This window comes from Panthera pardus, unplaced genomic scaffold (assembly GCF_024362965.1).
Source record: "Panthera pardus isolate Hobbes unplaced genomic scaffold, ASM2436296v1 HiC_scaffold_11, whole genome shotgun sequence".
NCBI classification, from domain to species: Eukaryota; Metazoa; Chordata; class Mammalia; order Carnivora; family Felidae; genus Panthera; species Panthera pardus.
In genome coordinates, this window is record NW_026526666.1 from 85,460,594 (window position 1) to 85,470,198 (window position 9,605).

Below are 9,605 nucleotides of genomic sequence, written 5' to 3' on the forward strand. Positions count from 1 at the left end.
TGAATCATACACTTAACAAAGGCAAATTTTATTGTATGCAAATTACACCTCAATAAGACTCACTGTAACCATCCTGTTGCTATGATAAACCTATCAAAATGGCTAAAATAAAAGAGACTGACTCTACCTAGTGTTGAAGAGGATGTGGAACAGCTGGTACTCTTGAACATTGTGGCGAGAGTGTAAAATGGTAGAACCACTTTAGAAAACAGTCTGGCATTTTTTTGTGATGTTAAACATACATTTACCATACAACACAACAATTCCACTTCTAGGGATTTACCCAAGAGAAACAAATATATGCCACAAAAAGGCTTACGACTGAGTATTCATAGCAGCTTAATTCAAATAATTGGCACAAGCCAAATATTCACTAACTGGTGAAGAGGAATGTGGCATGTTCATACGGTGAAATAGCACTCAGCTCTAAAAAGGAATGACCTAGGGGCGCCTGGGTGGCTCAGTTTAGCGTGAGACTCTTGATTTCGGTTCAGGTCATGATCTCATGGTGGTGAGATAAAGTCCCACGTCAGACTCAGGGCTGGGTGTGGAGCATGCCTGAGGTTCTCTCTCTCCTCTCCTTCTGCCCCTCCCCCGTGCACATACACTTGCACACACACACACACACACACACACTCTCTCTCTCTCTCTCTAAAATAAAATTTTTAAAATGAGGTGCCTGGGGGGCTCAGTCGATTAAGCATCTGACTTCGACTCAGGTCATGATCTCACGGTTAGTGAGTTCAGGACCCCCATCGGGCTCTGTGCTGACAGCTCAGAGCCTGGAGCCTGCTTCCGATTCTGTGTCTCCCTCTCTCTCTGCCCCTCCCCCGTTCATTCCCTGTCTCTCTCTCTCAAAAATGAACATTAAAAAAAATAAAGTTAAGTTAAAATTTTTAAATGAAGGAACGACTTACTGTTATAAAAAACTCATGAATGGACTTTAAAGACATTATGCTGAGCCAAATAAATCGTACATAAAAAGCACATACTGTGTAATTCCACTTGTGTGAAATTATAGAACAAGCTAAACTAATCTGTACTTGAATGCAAAGCTAAAAGGAATGCCAAGATAAATCCGTTGAAGAGAGTCTGGACATATACAAGGCTATGTTTTGGGAGATGACTTAAAACTTGTTTGATATAATCAGAACAATGAGAAGACAATGTAGTTTTCTTTTTCATATAATTTGTTGATTTTTTTTTGTCTTAAAAAGTGTTAAAAAAAAAAAAAAAGAGTTGCTATAATTTAGCCCAATAACATGGCCCAGGTATTAACGTTTAACATTAACTATCCTAAATTTAGAGGAAACACTTCTGCTTATCTACTATTTCTTTGTTTGATATAATGATTATGTTCCTATTCAACAAGAGACCCCAAAAGAGAACCTTATCATTTTTCCTCATTTCTTTTTTTTTTTTAAATGTTTTATTATTTTTGAGAGAGAGAGAGGAGAGAAAGGGGGGGAGCAGAGAGAGATCGGGACAGAGGATCCTTAGCAGGCTCTGCACTGACAGCAGAGAGCCCAATGTGGGGCTCGAACTCGCAAACCAAACTCATAAAACATGAGCTCGTGGCCTGAGCCAAAGTCACACTCAACCAACTGAACCACCCAGGCGCCCCTAATTTTCCTCACTTCTTCCTTAAGTCGACATCTGTTTGGAATTTCAGAATCATTCTTAACTTGTGTATCATCAAATTAAAGGAAGCGTGTAGAATAAAATGGATAATGACTATTTATCTCTAATGCTTTCTTTTAAAATGCTTTCTCTTTAGAAATACTTAAAGTAAAAACACTGCTTTATATATGTCATCATCTCTCCAGAAGCCATCAGGTCATCCATGTTCTCTTGTAATTTTGTAGGTAGAATTGATTTTTTTGCTTTGTTTGGTTTGGATTTTTAAAATGTTTATTTATTAAAAAAAAAATTTTTAATGCTTATTTACTTTTAGAGAGAGAGAGACAGAGCATAAGTGAGAGAGGGGCAGAGAGAGAGACACACACACAGAATCCGAAGCAGGCTCCAGGCTCCGAGCTGTCAGCACAGAGCCCAATGCGGGGCTCGAACTCACAAACCATGAGATCATGACCCTAGCTGAAGTCCAATGCTTAACCTACCGAACCACCCACGCGTTCCTGTAGGTAGAGTTTTTATCAACAAACTCTTTTCTCTAAATGGGCAAATTATGATTATTATTAATTCTTGTCACCAATTAGCTGTCGTCAATTTATCTAACGACTGTTGGCAAATGCCCCGAAGGAAAATACTCTCTTAAGCCTAGTGAAGTAATACATTTTGTTCCACTTATGTTTTTGTTTTAATGTTTGAATGCAGAACTTTTTGAATTGCTAATGAAGACATGAGTGATTAAGAAAGCTACTCTGTAGTGACAGAAAGTGGAGAGTGGTTGTCTGGGGGACATAAGAAAGGGAGTTTGGGATTTGCTGCAAAGGGCCACACAGGAATCTGATCTGGGCGATGGTTGCATAGGTGTGTGCTTGTGTCAAAACTCACAGAACTGTATGCATTTGAAACATGTGCATTTTAGGGATGCCTGGGTGACTCAGCTGGTTAAACCTCTGAGTCTGGCTCAGGTCATGATCTCTCGGCTTGTGAGTTCGAGCCCCACATAGGGCTCTGTGCTGACAGCTCAGAGACTGGAGCCTGCTTTAGATTCTGTGCCTCCCTCTCACTCTGCCCCTCCCACTGCTCGTGCTCTGCCTTTCTCTCTCTCTCTCAAGAATAAATAAACATTTAAAAACTTTTATTTGGTCGCCTGGGTGGCTCAGTCGGTTGGACGTCTGGCTTCAGCTCAGGTCATGATCTCACAGTGAGTTCGAGCCCGGCGTGGGGCTCTGTGCTGACAGCTCAGAGCCTGGAGCCTGCTTTGGATTCTGTGTCTCCCTCTCTCTGCCCCTCCCCCGCTCACACCTCTGTCTTTCTCTCTCTCAAAAAGTAAGTACACGTTACAAAAAAATTAAAAATAAAATAAAATAAAACATTTTATTAAAAAATGTGCATTTCGTTGTATGCAAATTGTACTTCCATAAGTTTTATTTGAAAGGAAAAACAAATCAGAGTAGGGAAGAGCATATTCAGGGAGAATATCTACCAGAGGAGGAAGACGGTAAAAGTCAGAGAGGCTGGAGGTTCCTGCTTTGGTTGGTCTGTGGCTTTGGCTCTGAGCTTTGCTTCTCCAAAATATTACCTCTCTTTAAGGCCTAGCCGAAATGCCACTGCTTCTAGGAAACTACCCTGCCTTCTCCAGCCCACGGTGATTCATCTTTGAAGTCAATGTTGATTCTGCATATTAATATTACAAAATCTTCCATGATTTTGGAAGCACTATTAATATAGTGCTTTTGGTTTATTAAATGCTTTCAACCCATTATCTCAGCTGATTCTCACCTTAACCACCGTTCAGGGCAAGGATTATTCTTCCCATTTAGAGTTGGGGAAACTAAGGCTCAGGAAGGGAAGTGGTTTACCTAAATCTTACAGCCACAAGTTAAAACAGAACCTGAACTAGAACCTGGGTCTCTAGTGCTCCTTTTCCTGGAAAGCAGTGGAGGGGTGGGTGGAAAGAGCACTGCTCAGAGGGTCTAGAACTCCACTAATTTACTTGGGAAATTCCCGGGAAATATTAATATTGCTAGACCTCAGCTTCCACAGCTGTCAAGTGGGTGAAATCCCTGCCCTTGCTATTTCCTGGGTTTGTGGTTAGGGTTGCCTTGAATAGTCCTTGACTGACAACCAAGTGGCCAATAAATATTTAATGCAATTAACCAGTATTTACCAAGCACTTACTCAGGTACTCTGGTAGACAGTGGGGATAAAGCAGTGAACAGGGAGACGGGTGACAAAGAATATTATGAAAGGTGCTGACGAGAAAAGAGATGGGGGTGGGTGGGGCAAGGTTTAGAAACAGGAATCAGGTCAGAAGTCTGGTGAGGTGATATTAAAGGTGAGAACGGAAGGTTTAGAAGGAGCTAGCCCCAGACAAGTCGGGAGAAGAGCATTCCAGGCCCGGAATTCTATATTATCTTGCATTTCGCAACTCCCCTCTCACAGATGAGGAAACTGAAGCCGTTAGTTAAGCGAATGGCATGGAACCAATCCCTGTCTTCCGCTGAAGGGACTAAACGGGGCAACTCTATCAACATTTCCTCATTTGATCCCAATACCAATAATTTTCTGCAGTAATGTTCCCATGTCACAGACGAGGAAATTAAAGTTATCAAATCTCATATAGGCACTTGGTTCTGTTTATTTATACCACTCTGCTTTGTTCCAGATGGACGTGCCCTCAGATGTGCGCCTCATCTGTCCGGTTCCAAAGTCCAAGCTCTTTCCCCAACATCAGACTGACACAGGGTGTCTGAGCTGGCGATGTAACAACCAGCCAGGCAGAGGCAGCCGGAGCAGACCCCACAACAGGGGGAGGCTGTTTGTTTCTGGACCACTGCAGCCCCAGACCCTGCACTAGATGAGGTCTCCAGGTGGATAGAGACCTATTATTCCAAATATTTTCTTTATTCGGCCACTACTACCTGTAAGGTCTCGCTCTGGGCTCCAGAGATAAAGCCGTGAACACGCTAGACAAAAACTTCTGCCTCCATGGGGCTTGCAATCAAATGGGGTCACACGAAAGATGATTCTACTAGACAGGAAAAAAAAAATGCCTTGGAGAAACAGACGGACTAAGATTAGATCAAAGAAGGAAGATGTAGTGTCAGGGTAGAGATGGGGAGCCAGAAAAATCTTTCCGGATGAGGGGAATTTTGAGTCTAGGTTCAGTTATGCCCATCTGTAAAATGGAGCTAATAATGGGCTCTACTGTACAGGGCTGTCGTGAGGATGCAAGAAGTTCATGTCTGTGAAGTGCTTAGTGGAGTGCCTGGCACATGGAAGGTCCGAAATACATCCTACTACCTTCTCTAGTCCTTCTTCTAATAAATACATTCTATGGTCTTAGCGCAACTGCTCAACCTTAGACGGAGTGGCTTGAACAGCACAAATTTATTTCTCATGCTTCCGGAGTCTGGGAAGCCAAAGATCAAAGTACCAGCCAATTTGGTTCCTGATGAGAGCCCTTGGCCAGGTCATATACCCTCACAGACTGGGGTGGGAAGCAAGCTCTCTCTTGTCTCTTGTTAGGGCACTAATCCCATCACGGAGGCCTCAGGCTCATGACCTAATTACCTCCCTAGTCCCCATCTCCAAATATCATCACGTTGAGGGTTAGGGTTTCAACACACGAATCTGAGGGGGGGACACAAACATTCGGTCCATAGCATCCATTTTGTAGTACACAACAAAATCTCCTTTGAAGACTTCCCATGGCCCACAGGATAAAATCCAAAATTTTAACGTGCCCTGTAAGGCTGTGACAGATCTGCCCCTGGCTTCCTTCTGAGCCTTGCCCTTCCTCATGTCCTCCCTGCGTCCTCTGTCCCTACGAGGCTGCCTTCTTTGTACTCTCCCAGGTCTTCCCCCAGACTGCTTCCTCTGCCAGAAATCTTTGTGCCACACTCCCGTCTCCCCTCCTCTCCTTGGTCAGTCCTTTCTAATCCGCCGGGTCCAGGCTACTTCTCTGGGAACTGCCACGAGTGTGGGGGATTCGCTGCCGTGCTCTCTCATAGCTCCCTGTGTTTTTAATTCCCTCAGGACTCATCACAAGTCTTTGTGTGATGTTTGTCTTTTCCACCGGACTTAGAGGCCCATGGGGGCCGGGACTGCGCCTGTCTTGTTCACGAAGGTACTGCCAGCATCCAGCAGCGTCTGGAACAAAGTGAGTGCTCGATAATGTGGGCATGAACAAAGGCGCTCCTCCCTGAAGAGTGCGTTTAGATACCCAGAACTGGGACAGAAGCTCAAGGCCCCACCCCCCACCCCCAGCAGGTACCAGCAGGGAGGTCAGAGGTGATTCAGACTTGAGGGGAAGGGAACTCTGTTGCTAGCACCAACAGGGCCATGGCTTTTCTTGGGAGCAGGGCCATCACACCCAGGCCGACTTGGGAGAAGATGGCACACTCAGACAGGGTACTTAACCTTCTCCCTAGTCAGGAAGTGACTGGCCCAAGGTCTCCAGCCATGGGAGTGAACATCGAGTCTGGCCCTTTCACACTGCAGCTATTGCCTCCAACCTCGGGAAGAAAAGGTCAAGACAGGAAGTTGTAGGACTGACACAGCGTGGTGACAAACTATGACGAGGATCTGAAGGTTCAGGTTTGTGAGACCTTGAGCAAATCGTCTCTCCTCTCTGCTCTTTATTTTCACCATCTATAAGCAGACTCTGAGGTAGACATTTGCATACAGGAGGTTTACTGGGGACCAAAACCATAGGGCAGAGGGCAGCGAGACAGGGCTGTGCACGCCTGCAGCATTGGCCTCATAAAAGGACCCCTAGAAGTGGGCCATCCTTCAGGGCCATTGCCGATGGAGGCATGTGGCCAGGCCTTGTATCCACCTCTCCCATCTGCTAGTTGTTGAAGGCAGACTAGAATGGCTGGAGGGGGCATAACCGACAGCCAGAGGTGGCTCCCTTCAGTCCAGGGCAGTTCCCAGAGAGAGACTCTGCTGAGGTCCCACAGCTACCTACACTCCCAATGGGGTTGGGGGGCGGGATGAAATGAGGGCCGCAGTGTGGGTTGCCCAAGACGGCATCCATTACGGAGGAATGCAGATGAGTTTTCTAACTCTTCCGTGGAGCTCCCAGCTCCCAAGAAGGTACAGTGGGTAAGAAACTGCTCTTCCTGGGTGTGTTTTAGTTTCTGCAAAGGTCCAACATATTTCCTCGGAAGAAAAAGCCCAGCTGCCTGTTTGTAAATGCTCCTGTAGCACCTCCTGGTTCTCCTTTAAGGTCCTGATCATACTTATAATTTAAGTAATTAGTTGTACTGATTTCCTGATCGGTCTCTCCCACTAGACAATAAATCCCCAAAGGGCAGGAACCAGTCCTGTCTTGTCCACTGTTCTGTGTCCAGTGAATGTACCCAGTAGATGCACATTATGTTAGATGAAATCCGGCCCTCTGCAGCGGGACACCGGGAGAGTTGCTCAAGATGCGAATTTCTCAGCTCTCCCTCCAAACACTCGTCCTCTCAGAGGTTCCAAGGCACAAAAAGTTCGAGAACCACTCCATTCCCCTTGTCCCAGGGCTCTGGTGAATGTTTGCAACCTGCTGATTGTCAGAGGTTCCAAGGCACAAAAAGTTCGAGAACCACTCCATTCCCCTTGTCCCAGGGCTCTGGTGAATGTTTGCAACCTGCTGGAGGAGACTCACCCAGATCCCGTCTCTACCTACTCTCTCAGTCTTCCAAAGCCAAACAACGAGTCAAGCCATTGGCAACTGTGGACAAACTCCAACCCGGGTAGATGTGCCCAGGTCCTGGACTGCAGGATGTAGAAGTCTAAAACAGATTCATTAGATCCAATCTGGAGCCCAGCGTTTTCAATTGCACATGCGAATTAACTTGAGGATTTTTAAAAAAAATTTTTTAATGTTTATTTATTTTGAGTTTTCAATTGCACATGCAAATTAACTTGAGTAGGATTTAAAAAATTTTTTTAAATGTTTATTTATTTATTTTGAGAGAGAGAGAGAGAATGGGGGGTAGGGGCAGAGAGAGAAGGAAAGGATCCCAAGCAGGCTCCATGCTGTCAGCGCAGAGCCCAACGTGGAGCTTGAGCCCACGAACCATGAAATCATGACCCGAGCAGAAACCAAGAGTTGGACACTTAGCCAACTGAGCCACCCAGGTGCCCCAACTTGAGTAGCGTTTCTCAAAATGCAGATTGAGGGCCTCGGAAGTTTGGGGACAGAGCAATGATCTGGAATCAAAGTGACAACGGTTCAAATCCTAAGTTGGGTGATGTTGGGCAGATATCTAAATACTTAATGGCTCACTAGGGCTGGTGCCAGGCACCTGAACTGTGCTAGGTATTTTGCATGCATTATCTAATCCACACAACCCTCCTGTGCCCATAGGTATTGAGAATTGAATTTGCTTGTGGTTGAGATAGATATTAAATATGAAAGTTGGAATTCGAACATGGGTGTAACTGTTGGGTTGGTGTTTCATAGACTCTGACTTGAAGTTCCTTTTCCACATCTGTAAAATGGGAACACCACTCCTTGCTCACAGGGTTGTGAAGCTTGAGATAGTAAATTTGAAAACATTTGACAAAAGTCATTCAACAGCGCTACCTGAGAAAGAACTGAAAACGTTTTGCCTGTTTTTAGGGCAGAGAAAACTTGAGGCCCAATGAAATTAATCAACTCTCCCCCAACCTGGGGATAAGAAGTGACCAAGTCAAGACCAGAATCCAAGTACGTATTCCACATCTGATTTGTTCTCTCACTACCCTCCTGGATGACTTAGAAGGAAGGACAAGTATATAGAATGCCACAAAAATGAAGAGGGTCAAGGGAAAATGAAACACGGAATTAATCAGGAGAGGCTTCTTGGAGGAGACCCAGTTTTCATTTTATGACAGCAGTGTTTCGAGGAAGTGGGAGGCCAACAGAAGAGGTGTTAGTTCTTAGTCATGATGTGCTCTCCCTGATAAGCTTACTAGAGTTCCTGGTGCCCAGAGAAGCTAAGAAGTGCGACCAAGACCACACAGCGACTAAACGGCCCTGGCACAACGTGGAGGTCACATCTAACTAACATCTAACTGTTTCTGTCTCCTTGGTGCTGGAGAAGTGAGGAGAAGCAGGTAAACATGCGGTTGGGCAGGGGACAAGGGGTCTCCAGAGATGCTCACACAGCCTCCCTCTTGCTACAGTGGGGAGACTCAGAGTGGGAAAAGCAGCAAGGTGAAATGCTGAGGCCTTAGGGTCAACCAGACTCTGGCTGGAATCCTAGATCCACTATTGACTACCTATGTGGTAGGTACACTTTACCTCTGGGTCTAAATTTTCTCGCAGATTCAGAAAAATGGCCTCCAAGTCCAGGCCAGGGTTAGTGAGAAAAATAACATGGCCATTATTATTCCACAATGCCAGGCCAGCCACAGATGGGAGGCAGGGCTGGGCACCCAAGTGACAGAACAGACTTTTAATGCCAACCACCCCCAACCCTGCAGTCACTGGGCACAAGTGCCGGGCAGCGAAGGGACGAGCAGGTCAGTGCCATGATGCAATCACAGCTCCCTGCTTATGCTGAGATGAACCATGACCCTTGGAAATAGAAAAACAGCCCATTAACAAGAAGTACAAAACAAAACCTCGGTGAACTTTTATTTCTCAGCATACAGAACTGGTAGCAAAGCCAAAGATTTCTGCATTCGAACACTAGATACCCCTCCCGACCCACCCAGGGGACATTTACAGAGTCATGACGTCCCTTCTAGAAGCCGAACCCCAATGCTGGGGCCTCTTCCCTCCTGCTCAGCTTCATTGCACAGAGGGCCTGAGGCCTGAAGGGGGTGCCAGCTGCTTCCCCATGCCTGCACGGGTGTGAAATGTGGCACGCTGAACGGGCTCCTCTTCTGTCCCTCTTCAGAGAGGAGGGTCAGAAGCAGCAGCATCATGACCCTTGCCTTTCTTCAGTCACCAAACTGGTCAGAGAGCAGGCACATCGTGCCAGAAGAAAGGC